Source organism: Ranitomeya variabilis, chromosome 1 (assembly GCF_051348905.1).
Source record: "Ranitomeya variabilis isolate aRanVar5 chromosome 1, aRanVar5.hap1, whole genome shotgun sequence".
Classification (NCBI taxonomy): Eukaryota; Metazoa; Chordata; class Amphibia; order Anura; family Dendrobatidae; genus Ranitomeya; species Ranitomeya variabilis.
In genome coordinates, this window is record NC_135232.1 from 1,047,064,458 (window position 1) to 1,047,083,046 (window position 18,589).

Sequence of the window (18,589 nt, forward strand, 5' to 3'; positions counted from 1 at the left end):
TAGTGTTTCCTTTATTGAGTCCAACCCAGCAGGCCTTTATGGACGCTGAGTTCACTCTGGAGGAAGTAGAACATGCTATGGCGGATATGGCCACTGGGAAAGCCCCTGGGCCTGATGGGTTTCCCATTGAGCTCTACAAGAAATATTGTGATCAACTGGCGCCACTCTTATTGAAGGTACTTCGGGAAATATGGGAGGGAGGATCTATGCCCGAAACATTTTATGATGCAAATATTGTTATGCTCAGGAAAGAGGGGAAGGATCCTTTGGAATGTGGATCGTATCGTTCTATATCATTGGTAAATGTAGACTATAAAATCTTTACTAAAATTTTGGCTACTAGACTGAACACAATCATATTAGACCTTATACACCCAGACCAGACTGGCTTTATGCCTGGAAAAAGCACCTCCATCAATATTAGACGGGTTCAGTCAGTGATTCAGTATAGCTCCCTAGAAACAGATAATAACTGGGCACTAGCATCGTTAGATACAGCCAAGGCTTTTGACTCTCTCGAGTGGCCCTTTCTATCTGCGTGTTTGAGGAAATACGGTTTTGGGGATCAATTTTTGAGAGGGATAGATATACTATATATGAAGCCCAGGGCACGTATAGTTGTGAATAATGCCATTTCTGAGCCCTTTTCCCTATATAGGGGAACTCGTCAGGGATGTCCTCTATCCCCGGCTCTCTTCGCCTTGGCAATAGAGGCTTTGGCAATACGCATAAGAACCTCCGATGACATTAAGGGAATAAATATTGCGGATCGAGTGGATACCATTGGTCTTTATGCTGATGATATGGTGATATTTATGGACAAAGTAGAGGAAACGTTACCACAGGTGATAGCGACTATAGATAAATTCAGTAAATTCTCAGGTCTATATATAAACTGGGATAAATCTGCTTTGTTCCCTCTCTCACATGCCCCGGCACCCTGCCTTGAAACTCTCTCGTCGCTACCCATTATCTCCAGTTTCAAATATTTAGGTATCCACATGTCTAAACATAGCCAATTAGATCTACAACTTAATATTTACCCACTATTAGATTTGGTTAAAATCAAATTTGCAACCTGGAACAAACTCCCGCTCTCTGTTGCCGGCCGTATTAACCTAATTCAAATGATATTGCTCCCTAAACTTAGCTATTGCCTTCAACATAGTGCCGTGCCCATACCCAAACACTTCTTTGCGAGTTTAAATTCCCTGGTTACATCCTTTATATGGGGGAAAACTAGACCTAAACTTAAATTATCTGCATTACACAGGCCGAAGCAGGGGGGTGGGGCGGCTTTGCCGGACTTCTACCTATATTATCTCGCCGGTCAGGCTAAGGCGATAAATAAATGGATGCCTAATAATTCCCTGCCTAATTCGGAGAGCCATTTGTTCCATTCTGCCCGGGCTGATTGTCCACTGGGGTTTCTAGAACTAGAGAAAGTTAATGCTCCCTGTTTGCTGCCTTTACTCCGGCTGGCACGATTAATATGGAGGCAAATTAAGTCATTGGATTTGTAGATGTAGTAGTTGAAATGCCCCTGTGGAATAATAGTTACTTTCCGGGATTATTGAGCCATCCATCCACTGATTTTTGGATTTCGCATGGTGCTCTCTCGGTGAAAGATGTATATAACCAGGGGATCTTTGTATCCTTTGAACAATTACAGAATACCCATAGTATTCCGAGATCTCAGTTCTTCCGTTATTTGCAGCTAAGATCAGCCTTTCAATCACATATGCGGAATATGGGAACAGATCGAGCTATTTCATCTTTACCTTTGATAGGTATTCTCAATTCACAGGGCCCTCAAGGACTTATTTCCTCCTTATATACTTATTTATTGTCCGTGGGAGTTGGGTCTACTATAAACTCCATCAAAGGGAAGTGGGAGGGACTTCTTCCTGATGTATCGGGAGAAGAATGAGAGGATATTTTGGAGTCCCCAACTAACGTTTCTCCCTCAATTAATAATAAAATGACCCAGTTATATATTATATATCAGTCTTATTTGACCCCGGTGCGACTTTTTAAAATGGGCAGCCTCCATTCGTCAGATTGCTTTAGGTGCCATTCAGGTGATGCAGATTTCATCCATATGATTTGGAAGTGCCCTGTTATTCTTCAGTATTGGAAGGAGGTGACGACATTATTAACATCCTTATTACTGATTCCTGTCCCGCTTGAACCACTAATCTGCTTGTACGGGGTGTGGGATGCGGAAGCTTGGGATCATTATACCGGAATATTTCTACGAGAGGCACTTTTTATGGCACGGAAGGTGCGATCATTACGATGGATGGGTGGTTCTTGCCCATCTCTCAGAACCTGGGTCGATCTGGTGAATTCGATCATCCCGTATGAGCGTACACTATATCAAAATAGAGGATGTCCAGGTAAATTCAAGAAGATCTGGGGTAGATGGAACTCCTCTGTTGTGAACTCTGTTTTCGGGCTCCCTCTTGTGGTCACAGGTGGTATTGTGTGAGTTTTGTTTTTTGGCTCCCCCTGGTGGCTTTGTTTGTTATCCTGCGGATCTGTGGCTGAATCAGCTGCCTCGTTATGCACTAGGGAGTTTCCTATTTAGCGCTGCTTCATCTCCAATTGTTGCCGGCTGTCGATGTATTCAGTGCTATTCTGATCTCCCCTGATTATCTTCGTTTTCAGTCTCTTCTGGAGAAGCTAAGTTTCTGTTTGATTATTTTTTGCTCATCAGTCTGCAATATGATTTCAGTGTATGATGAGTTAGTCCAGCTTGCTAATATGTGAGTTCTTGCTTCTGGTAAGCTCTGGGGTACGGAGTTGCTTCCCCCGCACCGTTAGTTGGTGCGGGGGCTCGAGCAATCTCTGCGTGGATATTTTGCTTAGGGTTTTCTATTGACCACACAGCTCCCTTCCTATTTTCTGCTATCTAGTGTTAGCGGGCCTCATTTGCTAAATCTATTTCATCTCTGCGTTTGTGCTTTCCCCTTAACTCACCGTTAATATTTGTGGGGGGCTTTTCTATATCTTTGGGGTCATTTCTCTGAGGCAAGTAAGGACTTTACTTTCCCTCTAGGAATAAGTAGTTTCTCAGGCCGTGAAGAGACGTCTAGGATTTTCAGGTAACGTTCCACGGCTGCCTATAGTTGTTTGCGGATAGGATCAGGTTGCGGTCAATCCAGTTACCACTTCCCCAGAGCTGGTCGTCGGTTTAGTTACTTAGCTAGTCAAACTTGCGATCCTTGCCACTAGGATCATAACAGTACAGCCGGCCCATAAGGTGTTAATTGCATGGCAAAAGCAGGAGAAGAGAAGCCTTGAGGATTTTTTATTTTTTTTTGCTGCCGTGTGTCTAGCTGCTGTGTGTCTAGCTTCTCTCCTCCTCTTAATCTTGGTGTGGCTCTGAGTTCAGCTGCTGACATGGATATCCAGAGTTTGGCCTCCAGTGTAGATCATCTTGCTACAAGGGTACAAAGTATTCAGGATTTTGTTGTTCACAGTCCTATGTCAGAGCCTAGAATACCTATTCCGGAGTTGTTTTCTGGAGATAGATCTAGGTTCCTGAATTTTAAGAACAATTGTAAATTGTTTCTTTCTTTGAAACCTCGTTCCTCTGGTGATTCTGTTCAGCAAGTTAAGATTATTATTTCTTTCTTGCGCGGCGACCCTCAAGATTGGGCCTTCGCATTGGCGCCAGGGAATCCTGCATTGCTCAGTGTGGATGCGTTTTTTCTGGCCCTTGGATTGCTCTATGAGGAACCTAATTTTGAGAACCAGGCTGAAAAAGCTTTGTTGGCCCTCTCTCAGGGGCAAGATGAAGCAGAGGTGTATTGCCAGAAATTTCGGAAATGGTCGGTGCTTACTCAATGGAATGAGTGTGCCCTGGCTGCAAATTTCAGAAAGGGTCTTTCTGAAGCCATTAAAAATGTCATGGTGGGGTTCCCTACGCCTGCAGGTCTGAATGAGTCAATGACTCTGGCCATTCAGATTGATCGGCGTTTGCGGGAGCGCAAACCTGCGCACCATTTGGCGGTGTCTTCTGAACAGAAACCTGAGTCTATGCAATGTGATAGAATTCTGACCAGAAGTGAACGGCAAAATTATAGACGGCAAAATGGGTTGTGCTTTTATTGTAGTGACTCAGCTCATGTTATCTCAGCATGCTCTAAGCGCACAAAAAAGATTGATAAATCTGTCACCATCGGTACTTTACAGCCTAAGTTCATTTTGTCTGTTACCCTGATTTGTTCCCTGTCATCTTACCCGGTTATGGCTTTTGTAGATTCAGGTGCTGCCCTGAGCCTGATGGATTTGTCATTTGCCCGGCGCTGTGGTTTTGTTTTGGAGCCTTTAAAATTCCCTATTCCACTAAGGGGTATTGATGCTACACCATTGGCTATGAATAAACCTCAGTACTGGACGCAAGTGACCATGTGCATGACTCCTGTTCATCAGGAGGTGATTCGCTTTCTTGTTATGCATAATTTGCATGATGTTGTCGTGTTGGGTCTGCCATGGTTGCAGACTCATAATCCAGTCCTGGATTGGAAAGCAATGTCTGTGTCAAGTTGGGGTTGCCAGGGAATTCATGGTGACGCTCCTGTGGTGTCAATTGCTTCATCCACTCCTTCTGAAGTCCCTGCGTTTTTGTCGGACTACCAGGATGTATTTGATGAGCCCAAACTCAGTTCTCTACCTCCTCATAGGGATTGTGATTGTGCTATAAATTTGATTCCTGGTAGTAAGTTTCCTAAGGGACGACTTTTCAATTTGTCAGTGCCGGAGCATGCTGCTATGCGGAGTTATATAAAGGAGTCTTTGGAGAAAGGACTTATTCGCCCCTCCTCCTCCCCTCTGGGTGCGGGATTCTTTTTTGTGGCTAAGAAGGATGGTTCCCTGAGACCTTGTATTGATTATCGCCTTCTAAATAAAATCACGGTCAAATTTCAGTATCCTTTGCCATTGTTATCTGATCTGTTTGCTCGCATTAGGGGGTCTAGTTGGTTCACCAAGATAGATCTTCGTGGTGCGTATAACCTTGTGCGTATTAAGCAAGGTGATGAATGGAAAACTGCATTTAATACGCCCGAAGGCCATTTCGAGTACTTGGTGATGCCTTTTGGACTTTCTAACGCTCCTTCTGTCTTTCAGTCCTTCATGCACGACATCTTCCGCGAGTATCTGGATAAATTTATGATTGTGTATCTGGATGATATTCTGTTTTTTTCTGATGATTGGGAGTCCCATGTTAAGCAGGTCAGGATGGTGTTTCAGGTCCTGCGTGCCAATGCTTTATTTGTGAAGGGCTCAAAATGTCTTTTTGGAGTCCAGAAGGTTTCTTTTTTGGGTTTCATTTTTTCCCCTTCTACTATTGAGATGGACCCAGTCAAGGTTCAGGCTATTCATGACTGGACTCAGCCTACATCTGTTAAGAGTCTTCAGAAGTTCTTGGGTTTTGCAAATTTTTACCGTCGCTTCATCGCTAATTTTTCTGGTGTTGTTAAGCCTTTGACGGATTTGACCAAGAAGGGTTCTGATGTTACTAATTGGTCTCCTGCGGCTGTGGAGGCCTTTCGGGAGCTGAAGCGCCGGTTTTCCTCGGCTCCGGTCTTATGTCAGCCAGATGTCTCTCTTCCTTTCCAGGTCGAGGTTGATGCTTCTGAGATTGGAGCGGGGGCTGTTTTGTCGCAGAGAAGCTCTGATGGCTCTGTGATGAAGCCATGTGCTTTCTTTTCAAGAAAGTTTTCGCCTGCCGAGCGGAATTATGATGTCGGTAATCGGGAGTTGTTGGCTGTGAAGTGGGCATTTGAGGAGTGGCGACATTGGCTCGAGGGAGCTAAGCATCGTGTGGTGGTCTTGACTGATCACAAAAATCTGATTTATCTTGAGTCGGCCAAGCGGCTGAATCCTAGACAGGCTCGTTGGTCGTTGTTTTTCTCTCGTTTTGATTTCGTGGTCTCGTACCTGCCTGGTTCAAAGAATGTGAAGGCTGATGCTCTTTCTAGGAGTTTTGTGCCTGACTCTCCTGGAGATTCTGAGCCGGCTGGTATCCTCAGAGAAGGGGTGATTTTGTCTGCCATCTCCCCAGATTTGCGACGAGTGCTGCAGGAGTTTCAGGCGGATAGACCTGACCGTTGTCCACCGGAGAGACTGTCCCAGATAGATGGACCAACAGAGTTATTTCAGAGGTTCATTCTTCGGTGTTGGCAGGCCATCCTGGAATATTTGGTACCAGAGATTTGGTGGCCAGGTCCTTTTGGTGGCCTTCCTTGTCGCGGGATGTGCGTTCCTTTGTGCAGTCTTGTGGAATTTGTGCTCGGGCTAAGCCTTGCTGTTCTCGTGCCAGTGGTCTGCTGTTACCTTTGCCTGTCCCGAAGAGGCCTTGGACGCACATTTCCATGGATTTTATTTCAGATCTCCCTGTCTCTCAGAGAATGTCTGTCATCTGGGTGGTGTGTGATCGTTTTTCTAAGATGGTCCATTTGGTGCCCTTGCCTAAGTTGCCTTCCTCCTCCGAGTTGGTTCCGCTGTTTTTTCAAAATGTGGTTCGTTTGCACGGGATCCCAGAGAATATTGTTTCCGTCAGAGGATCCCAGTTTGTGTCTAGATTTTGGCGGACCTTTTGTGCTAAGATGGGCATTGATTTGTCTTTTTCGTCGGCCTTCCATCCTCAGACGAATGGCCAGACCGAACGAACTAATCAGACCTTGGAAACCTATTTAAGATGTTTTGTTTCTGCTGATCAGGACGACTGGGTGGCTTTTTTGCCATTGGCCGAATTTGCCCTTAATAATCGGGCTAGTTCTGCTACTTTGGTTTTGCTTTTTTTTTGTAATTCGGGGTTTCATCCTCGTTTTTCCTCGAGTCAGGTGGAGCCTTCTGACTGTCCTGGAGTGGATCTTGTGGTGGATAGGTTGCATCAGATTTGGGATCATGTGGTGGACAATTTGAAGCTGTCACAAGAGAAGGCTCAGCGCTTTGCCAACCGCCGTCGCTGTGTGGGTCCCCGACTTCGCGTTGGGGACTTGGTGTGGTTGTCTTCTCGCTTTGTTCCTATGAAGGTCTCCTCTCCCAAGTTCAAGCCTCGGTTTATCGGTCCTTATAAGATTTTGGAAGTCCTTAACCCTGTGTCATTTCGTTTGGACCTCCCAGCATCGTTTGCTATTCATAATGTGTTCCATCGGTCGTTGTTGCGGAGGTATGTGGTGCCTGTGGTTCCTTCGGTTGAGCCTCCTGCCCCTGTGCTGGTTGAGGGAGAATTGGAATACGTGGTGGAGAAGATCTTGGATTCTCGTATTTCTAGACGGAGGCTTCAGTATTTGGTTAAGTGGAAGGCCTATGGTCAGGAGGATAATTCCTGGGTTGTCGCCTCTGATGTTCATGCGGCTGATTTGGTTCGTGCCTTCCATGTGGCTCACCCTGATCGCCCTGGGGGTTTTTGATGAGGGTTCGGTGACCCGTCCTCAAGGGGGGGTACTGTTGTGAACTCTGTTTTCGGGCTCCCTCTTGTGGTCACAGGTGGTATTGTGTGAGTTTTGTTTTTTGGCTCCCCCTGGTGGCTTTGTTTATTATCCTGCGGATCTGTGGCTGAATCAGCTGCCTCGTTATGCACTAGGGAGTTTCCTATTTAGCTCTGCTTCACCTCCACTTGTTGCCGGCTGTTGATGTATTCAGTGCTATTCTGATCTCCCCTGATTATCTTCGTTTTCAGTCTCTTCTGGAGAAGCTAAGTTTCTGTTTGATTATTTTTTGCTCATCAGTCTGCAATATGATTTCAGTGTATGATGAGTTAGTCCAGCTTGCTAATATGTGAGTTCTTGCTGCTGGTAAGCTCTGGGGTACGGAGTTGCTTCCCCCGCACCGTTAGTTGGTGCGGGGATTCAAGCAATCTCTGCGTGGATATTTTGCTTAGGGTTTTCTATTGACCGCACAGCTCCCTTCCTATTTTCTGCTATCTAGTGTTAGCGGGCCTCATTTGCTAAATCTATTTCATCTCTGCGTTTGTGCTTTCCCCTTAACTCACCGTTAATATTTGTGGGGGGCTTTTCTATATCTTTGGGGTCATTTCTCTGAGGCAAGTAAGGACTTTACTTTCCCTCTAGGAATAGGTAGTTTCTCAGGCCGTGAAGAGACGTCTAGGATTTTCAGGTAACGTTCCACGGCTGCCTATAGTTGTTTGCGGATAGGATCAGGTTGCGGTCAATCCAGTTACCACTTCCCCAGAGCTGGTCGTCGGTTTAGTTACTTAGCTAGTCAAACTTGCGATCCTTGCCACTAGGATCATAACACTCCTCTTATAATACTTTATAATCCCCATTAACTTGACAACTATGTGAAAGTTGGGCTCGTGGTTTGGGGGGCATCACTTAAAGGGCGAAATCTGTATGGAACTTTCTTCTTGGCGGCGCACTATTAAAAGTTAATGTAGTTAAATGTTATATAATAGGTGATTTATAAGACGTCAGTGATTTAACATGCACAGTTTGTTACTTTTGCAATACTTTTGGATATGATGATACATTGCACTTATCTGTATTCCATACTGTTACTGATAATGACAAATGCAAACGTGTGTATTGTATAGTTTATTCTGGAATTAATAAACGAATTTAAAAAAAAAAACCTTGAACCACCAGGTGCTTCACAGAAGTTTATAAAGTTAAGCCATGAAAATAAAAAACATTTTTCCCATAAAAAAATTTTTAGCTCCAAATTTTATATTTTCACTAAGGTAACAGGAGAAAATGGGCCCCAAAAATTGTTTTGCAATTTCTCCTGAGTTCACCGATACCCCATATGTGGTCGAAAAGTACTTTTGAGGCACAGTTCAAAGCTCAGAAGAGTAGTAGCGCCATGTAACCATGGAGAGTTTGCTGCACTGATTTGAAGGTGCCATGTCATTTTGGCAGAGTTCCTGAGGTGCCAGAACAGCAGAACCCCCATTAAGTGACCACATTTTACAAACTAAGCCTCTCGATGAATTTATCTAATGGTGCAGTGATCATATTAACACCACAGGTGTGTCACAGACTTTTATACTATTGGGCAATGAAGAAAAAATAATTTAAATTTTTACCACCAAAATTGTGTTAGCCCCAAATTTTACATTTTCAGACTGGGAAAACGGTAAAAAGAGCACAAAAATTTGTCCCACGATTTCTGCTGAATGTAGAAATACCCCATATGTGGCTATACAGTACTACTTAGCCATACTGAGAGACTTGGTAGGAATGGAGTGCTATATGTCTCCTGAAGTGCAGATTTTCCTAGAACAGTTTGCGGACTTCATATACAGAGCCCATGCGTCCTCCTATCCAGCTCCCGGGACCTCCACACACGCAGCACTTTGAAGCATCAACCACAGTCGCCTCACATGGATGTGCTGCACATAATCTGATCTACGTATACAGCAATCAGCACTTGGTCACAGCGATAGTAATTACCTATAAAGGACATTCTGAACTGAATTTTGATTCCCCACGCAGCATCCAGTACTCTAGCACAGCGGCAGCAGTTGCCATTTATGGATACTCTACATTTAATTTAGCCACATTTAATCTTGCCTCCTTAAACAGCATTCAGGCATTTTCCTCTTGTCATCCTTCCAGCTTATTTGAAGCACACTGTCTTATTCTTCTTAACCAGCAAGATACTCTGATGAAGGTCCAATGTGAGACCGAAAACGTTCAGTTATTTCTTCTGTTTTTGTCTGGATGCAAAATAAATGAAATTTCCTCATCTTTCATCAATTTGAGTTCCAAGTTTATTTTTGCTTAGATTACGGGTTGGATACCCTACTTGAGCACCATCCACAAGTCATTTTTTGTTGAGTGCCTTGTTGTTCTCTACTTTTCTGCTGTGAATTCAGCTGCCTCTGCTGACATCACGTCTACAGAGTTGAGGTGTCTTTTCCGCTCTGCTTTGTCGATGGAGTGGGACTTCTGGCGTCATTCTGATTGATAGTCAGATCCCCGCTGCCTAATGAGGAAGCTGGCTGTCAGTCAGAATGACATCAGAAGTCCCACCCCATCATGTCAGCAGAGGCAGATGAATCCCCGGCCAGAGCGGTATGTGACCGCTATGTGCTGTGGAAGTATGGCACCGTGCACTACAGGCAGGTAGGGAGCAATTACCTGCCTGGTAAATTTTTTTTTTTTATAAAGTCCCTGATACCCCCTTTACAGTTTTAGCACCAAAAATGCAGCAAAGCCAGATACTCGCGTTTTTGCTACAATTTTTCACTTACTCATTGCTTTCTACAAGTGAAAAAACGCTGCAAAAAAACTGAAAGATGTGACCTACTGCAGTTTGCAAAAACAGCAGTTTTTAAAATCAGTCAGGAAAAAAAAAACAATGTGTGTGCATGAGATTTCTGAAATCTCATAGCTTTTGCTGGTACTGTAAAATACAGCTTACAATTTGCATAAAAAAATACAACAAAAAAAATGCAACAAAAAACGCAACGTGTGAACATAGCTTAACAGTTCGATATTGCATTGATTTGGTAATGAAACCAGTGTCATGGCCATTTCTCCAAAGTTTTAGCACCAGAATCCTGCTTCAGACGGTTCAGCAGACATCCTGAGCATTCCGCTTCCCCACAATGTAAGTGAATCAAGGTACACAAAGACAGTGTAAACAATAATGGACAGTTAAATCATAGTATGCAAAGCAGGTAATAAATGTTTTTCTAAGCGATTTTTGTTATTACTTTAAATAAATCTCTTATCTGTTGCCTTATCTAGGTTTTGATTGACTATGCTAACTAATGTCTCTTTAGCATATATATTTACAAATATTTTCAATAGTTAATATTTTTGTTATGAATTATTTTATTTACTTTAGTTGGAGAAACAAATCGTACTCATTCATTGGCTTTCGTCAATGGAAAAACTGCAAAATATAAAATGTAACTGTAGTATAGGGCATTCTATATATAAAAAAGATATATTTATATCAGTGATGCATTAACCTGTAAGTAATTAAACAACACATTTCTTTTAATGGATAGGTCATACTGGAAATTGGAGAAGGTAACCTTTACATTGCTTCAGGGCCATTAAAATATCATCCCAGAAATAAATATTGAACAACCTTTTTTTTCTCTTTTTCGAAAATGGTGAGTTCATTATATTCATCATGTATTGACTTAAACTTTATGTCAAACCAGATAATTTATGCAAAGGGCACAAAACAGCTGCCAAACTGCCAATTTATTTTTCATTTTCTTTACAGAATTGTCAAAGTCTTTCATAATAAAATATGTCTCCATTTTCTCCCACAAATCATTTACCGTAATTAATATACATTTTCTTCAAAACGCTTAATCATTTCTAAACTGTGAGTGACTATTCAGGCTTCCCCATAGAAATGCTAGTTTTTCTATACTGTATATTTGTAATAATTACTGTTTAAATCTTTTTTTGTTTAACCCCTTTACTCCCAAGGGTGGTTTGCACGTTTATGACCGGGCCAATTTTTACAATTCTGACCACCGTCCCTTTATGAGGTTATAACTCTGGAACGCTTTAACGGATCCCGGTGATTCTGACACTGTTTTCTCGTGACATATTGTACTTCATGATAATGATGAAATTTCTTTGATATTACCTGCGTTTATTTGTGAAAAAAATGGAAATTTGGTGAAAATTTCGAAAATTTTGCAATTTTCCAACTTTTAATTTTTATGCAATAAAATCACAGAGATATGTCACACAAAATACTTAATAAGTAACATTTCCCACATGTCTACTTTACATCAGCACAATTTTGGAACCAAAATGTATTTTTGTTAGGGTGTTATAAGGGTTAAAAGTTGACCAGCAATTTCTCATTTTTACAACACCATTTTTTTTAGGGGCCACATCTCATTTGAAGTCATTTTGAGGGGTCTATATGATAGAAAATAACCAAGTGTGACACCATTCTAAAAACTGCACTCAAGGTGCTCAAAACCACATTCAATAAGTTTATTAACCCTTCAGGTGTTTCACAGGAATGTTTGGAGTGTTTAAATAAAAATGAACATTTAACTTTTTTTCACAAAAAATGTACTTCAGCTCCAATTTGTTTTATTTTACCAAGGGAAACAGGAGAAAATGGACTCCAAAAGTTGTTGTACAATTTGTCCTGAGTACGCCGATACCCCATATGTGGGGGTAAACCACTGTTTGGGCACATGGTAGAACTCGGAAGTGAAGGAGCGCCATTTGACTTTTCAATGCAAAATTGACTGGAGTTGAGATGGGACGCCATGTTGCGTTTGGAGAGCCCCTGATGTGCCTAAACATTGAAACCCCCCACAAGTGACACCATTTTGGAAAGTAGACCCCCTAAGGAACTTATCTAGATGTGTGGTGAGCACTTTGACCCATTAAGTCATTCACAGAAGTTTATAATGCAGAGCCGTAAAAATAAAAAATCATATTTTTTCACAAAAATGATCTTTTCGCCCCCAATTTTTTATTTTCCCAAGGGTAAGAGAAGAAATTGGACCACAAAAGTTGTTGTACAATTTGTTCTGAGTACGCTGATACCCCATATGTGGGGGTAAACCACTGTTTGGGCACATGGGATAGCTCGGAAGGGAAAGAGCGCCGTTTGACTTTTCAATGCAAAATTAACAGGAATTGAGATGGGACACCATGTTGCGTTTGGAGAGCCCCTGATGTGCCTAAACATTGAAACCCCCCACAAGTGACACCATTTTGGAAAGTAGACCCCCTAAGGAACTCATCTAGATGTGTTGTGAGAGCTTTGAACCCCCAAGTGTTTCACTACAGTTCATAACGCAGAGCCATGAAAATAAAAATTATTTTTTTTCCACAAAAATTATTTTTTAGCCCCCAGTTTTGTATTTTTCCAAGGCTAACAGTTGAAATTAGACCCCAAAAGTTGTTGTACAATTTGTCCTGAGTACGCTGATACCCCATATGTGGGGGGGAACCACCGTTTGAGCGCATGGCAGAGATCGGAAGGGAAGGAGCGTCATTTGGAATGCAGACTTAGATGGATTGGTCTGCAGGCGTCACATTGCGTTTGCAGAGCCCCTAATGTACCTAAACAGTAGAAACCCCCCACAAGTGACCCCAAATTGGAAACTAGACCCCCAAGGAACTTATCAAGATGTGTTGTGAGAACTTTGAACCCCCAAGTATTTCACTACAGTTTATAACGCAGAGCCGTGAAAATAAAAAATCCTTTTTTTTCTACAAAAAATATTTTTTAGCCCTAAGTTTTGTATTTTTCCAAGGGTATCAGTTGAAATTAGACCCCAAAAGTTGTTGTCCAATTTGTCCTGAGTACGCTGATACCCCATATGTGGGGGGGAACCACCGTTTGAGTGCATGGCAGAGATCGGAAGGGAAGGAGCGTCATTTGGAATGCAGACTTAGATGGATTGGTCTGCAGGCGTCACATTGCGTTTGCAGAGCCCCTAATGTACCTAAACAGTAGAAACCCCCCACAAGTGACCACATATTGGAAACTAGACCCCCCAAGGAACTTATCTAGATGTGTTGTGAGAACTTTGAACCCCCAAGTATTTCACTACAGTTTATAACGCAGAGCCATGAAAATAAAAAATCCTTTTTTTTCCACAAAAATTAATTTTTAGCCCCCAGTTTTGTATTTTCCCATGGTTAACAGGAGAAATTGGACCCCAAAAGTTGTTGTCCAATGTGTCCTGAGTACGCTGATACCCCATATGTTGGGGTAAATGTTGTGAATTCCGTTCTCGGGCTCCCTCCTGTGGTCGTGAATGGTACTTTGGTGAGTTCTGTCCTTGGACACCCTCTGGTGGCTTTGAGTGGAACTGCTGATCTTTGAGGTTGGCTTTCTCAGCTGCCCTCGTTTATTGCTTCTGCTGGCTTCCCTATTTAACTCTGCCCAGGTCGTTAGTTCATGCCAGCTGTCAATGTCTCAGTACTGGTTCAGACCTCTCTTGGATTTCTCAGATGACCTGTCTACTCCAGCAGAAGCTAAGTCCTTGCTAGTCATTTGCTGTTCATTGGTTTTTGAATATATTTCTCAGTACATGCTATGTTTCTAGTCCAGCCTGCTATTATGATATTTCCTTGCTAGCTGGAAGCTCTGGGGGTGCAGAGCTGCACCTCCACACCGTGAGTCAGTGTGGAGGTCTTTTTGCTCACTCTGCGTGGTTTTTGTAGTTTTTAATACTGACCGCATAGTTCCCTTTCCTATCCTCTGTCTATCTAGAGAAGATTCGGCCTCCTTTGCTAAAATCTGTTTCATTCCTGTGTTTGTTACTTCCCTCTTAACTCACAGTCAATATTTGTGGGGGGCTACCTTTACTTTGGGGAATTTCTCTGAGGCAAGGTAGGCTGCTATTTCTATCTTTAGGGGTAGTTAGCTCTTAGGCTGTGAAGAGGCGTCTAGGGAGAGTTAGGTACGCTCCACGGCTATTTCTAGTGTGTAAGATAGGATTAGGGATTGCGGTCAGTAGAGTTACCACTTCCTCAGAGCTTGTCCCAGGTTTTCCATTTTAACCATCAGGTCATTTCGGGTGCTCCTAACCACCAGGTCCATAACAGTACAGCTGGCCCACAAAGTGTTAATGCATCTCAAAAGAGGGAAAAGAGAAGTTCTGAGTCAATTTTTTTTTCTTTGCTGCTTGTTTTGTCTTTCTTTTCTCCTTAACCTCTGGGTGGTTCAGGACTCAGGTGTAGATATGGATATTCAGGGTTTGTCCTCTTGTGTGGATCAACTCACTGCTAGGGTACAGAGTATTCAAGATTATGTAGTTCAGAATCCGATGTTAGAGCCTAGAATTCCAATTCCTGATTTGTTTTCTGGGGATAGATCTAAATTTTTGAATTTCAAAAATAATTGCAGACTGTTTCTTGCTCTGAAACCCCGCTCCTCTGGTGATCCCATTCAGCAAGTAAAGATTATTATTTCTTTGTTGCGTGGCGACCCGCAAGACTGGGCATTCTCCCTTGAGCCAGGAAATCCTGCATTGCTTAATGTGGATGCATTTTTTCTAGCGCTTGGATTGCTTTATGACGAACCTAATTCTGTGGATCAGGCAGAAAAGATCTTACTGACTCTATGTCAGGGTCAGGATGAAGCAGAAGTATATTGCCAGAAGTTTAGAAGGTGGTCTGTGCTTACCCAATGGAATGAGTGTGCCCTGGCAGCAATTTTCAGAAAGGGTCTTTCTGAAGCCCTTAAGGATGTTATGGTGGGGTTTCCCACGCCTGCTGGTCTGAATGAGTCAATGTCTTTGGCCATTCAGATTGATCGGCGTTTGCGCAAGCGCAAAGTTGTGCACCATTTGGCGGTGTCCCCTGAGCAGAGGCCTGAGCCTATGCAATGTGATAGGACTTTGACCAGAGCTGAACGGCAAGAACACAGACGTCAGAATGGGCTGTGTTTTTACTGTGGTGACTCCTCTCATGCTATCTCTGATTGTCCTAAGCGCACTAAGAGGTTCGCTAGGTCTGTCACCATTAGTACTTTGCAGCCTAAATTTCTCTTATCTGTTACTCTGATTTGCTCATTATCGTCCTACTCTGTTATGGCATTTGTGGATTCGGGCGCTGCTCTGAATTTGATGGACTTGGAGTTTGCCAGGCGCTGTGGTTTTTTCTTGGAGCCTTTGCAGATTCCTATTCCCTTAAGGGGGATTGATGCTACGCCATTGGCCAAGAATATACCTCAGTACTGGACTCAGCTGACCATGTGCATGGCTCCCGCACATCAGGAAAATATTCGCTTTTTGGTGTTGCATAATTTGCATGATGTTGTCGTGTTGGGTTTGCCATGGTTACAGGTTCATAACCCAGTACTGGATTGGAAATCAATGTCTGTGTCTAGTTGGGGTTGTCAAGGGATACATGGTGATGTTCCTTTGATGTCAATTTCTTCTTCCACTCCTTCTGAAGTCCCTGAGTTTTTGTCGGATTACCAGGATGTGTTTGATGAGCCCAAGTCCAGTGCCCTACCTCCTCATAGGGACTGTGATTGCGCTATTAATTTGATTCCTGGTAGTAAGTTCCCTAAGGGCCGACTGTTCAATTTATCTGTGCCAGAACATGCCGCTATGCGGAGTTATGTAAAGGAGTCCTTGGAGAAAGGGCATATTCGCCCGTCTTCTTCGCCGTTGGGAGCAGGGTTCTTTTTTGTGGCCAAGAAGGATGGCTCTCTGAGACCCTGTATAGATTACCGCCTTCTAAATAAAATCACGGTCAAATTTCAGTACCCTTTGCCTCTGTTGTCTGATTTGTTTGCTCGGATTAAGGGGTCTAGTTGGTTTACCAAGATTGACCTTCGAGGGGCGTATAATCTTGTGCGTATTAAACAGGGCGATGTGTTGTGAATTCTATTTTTGGGCTCCCTCTAGTGGTCACAAGCGGTACTGTGTAGTGTTGTCTTTCTGCAGGTTGGCTGCATCAGCTGGTTCGTTATCCTTGGTTGGTTTCCTATTTAGCTCACCTGGAGACTCAGTTCCTTGCCTGCTATCAATGTATTCAGTGCTCTTCAGATTCCTTGTGTCTACCTTGCTCCCAGTCTCTCCAAGACAAGCTAAGTTTTTGTTTGATCATTTTTTGATTATCAGTGTTCATTATGTTTTTAGTCCAGCTCGCTAAAATGTGATTTCCTCGCTTGCTGGTTGCTCTAGGGGACTGAGTTTCTCCCCCCACACCGTTAGTTGGTGTGGGGGTTCTTGAAATCTCAGAGTGGATATTTTGTAAGGGTTTTTTACTGACCGCATAGATTCCCTTTTCTATTTTCTGCTATCTAGTATTAGTGGGCCTCATTTGCTGAATCTGCTTTCACCCCTGTGTATGTGCCTTCCTCTTACCTCACCGTTATTATCTGTTGGGGGCTTCTATATCTTTGGGGATTATTTCTCTGGAGGCAAGAGAGGTCTTTTCTTTCTCTCTAGGGGTAGTTAGTTCCTCAGGCTGGCTCGAGACGTCTAGGATTTTTAGGCACGTTCACCGGCTACTTCTAGTGTGTTTGGATAGGTTCAGATTTGCGGTCAGTCCAGTTTGCCACCTCCCTAGAGCTTGTCCTATGTTTGTTACTTAGCTGCAGTAATTTGTGATCCTCAACCACTAAGGATCATAACAGCGATGAATGGAAAACAGCATTTAATACGCCCGAGGGCCATTTTGAGTACCTGGTGATGCCATTCGGGCTTTCTAATGCTCCATCTGTGTTTCAGTCCTTTATGCACGACATCTTCCGGAAGTATCTGGATAGGTTCATGATCGTATATTTGGATGATATTTTGGTCTTTTCGGATGATTGGGAGTCTCATGTGAGGCAGGTCAGGATGGTGTTCCAGGTCATTCGTGCCAATGCGTTGTTTGTGAAGGGCTCTAAATGCCTCTTTGGAGTTCAGAAGGTTTCCTTTTTGGGCTTCATTTTCTCCCCTTCTACTATCGAGATGGATCCTGTTAAAGTTCAGGCCATTTATGATTGGACTCAACCTACATCTGTGAAGAGTCTTCAGAAGTTCCTGGGCTTTGCTAATTTTTACCGTCGATTCATTGCTAATTTTTCTAGTGTGGTTAAGCCTTTGACTAATTTGACGAAGAAAGGCGCTGATGTGGTGAATTGGTCCCCTGCGACCGTTGAGGCTTTTCAGGAGCTTAAACGTCGTTTTACTTTGGCCCCTGTGTTGCGTCAGCCAGATGTTTTGCTCCCTTTTCAGGTCGAGGTTGATGCTTCTGAGATTGGGGCAGGGGCTGTTTTGTCTCAGAGAAGTTCTGATGGCTCCTTGATGAAACCGTGTGCTTTCTTTTCTAGAAAGTTTTCGCCTGCTGAGCGTAATTATGATGTCGGCAATCGGGAGTTGTTGGCTATGAAGTGGGCATTCAAGGAGTGGCGACATTGGCTTGAGGAAGCCAAACATCGCGTAGTGGTCCTGACTGATCACAAGAATCTGACTTACCTCGAGTCCGCCAAGCGGTTGAACCCTAGACAGGCTCGATGGTCACTGTTTTTCTCCCGTTTCGATTTTGTAGTCTCATACCTTCCGGGATCTAAGAATGTGAAGGCTGATGCCCTTTCTAGGAGTTTTTTGCCTGATTCTCCGGGAGTCTCTGAGCCGGCTGGTATTCTCAAAGAAGGGGTGATTTTGTCTGCCATCTCCCCTGATTTGCGGCGGGTGCTGCAGGAGTTTCAGGCTGATAGACCTGACCGCTGTCCAGTGGAGAAACTGTTTGTCCCTGATAGATGGACTAGTAGGGTTATTTCTGAGGTTCATTGTTCAGTGTTGGCTGGTCATCCTGGGAATTTTGGTACCAGAGATTTGGTTGCCAGGTCCTTTTGGTGGCCTTCCTTGTCACGGGATGTGCGTTCTTTTGTGCAGTCCTGTGGGACTTGCGCTCGGGCCAAACCTTGCTGTTCTCGTGCCAGTGGGTTGCTTTTGCCTTTGCCTGTCCCGAAGAGGCCCTGGACACATATTTCCATGGATTTTATTTCTGATCTTCCTGTCTCTCAAAGGATGTCTGTCATCTGGGTGGTTTGTGATCGGTTTTCTAAAATGGTCCATTTGGTGCCCTTGCCTAAATTGCCTTCCTCCTCTGATTTGGTTCCATTATTTTTTCAGCATGTGGTTCGTTTGCATGGC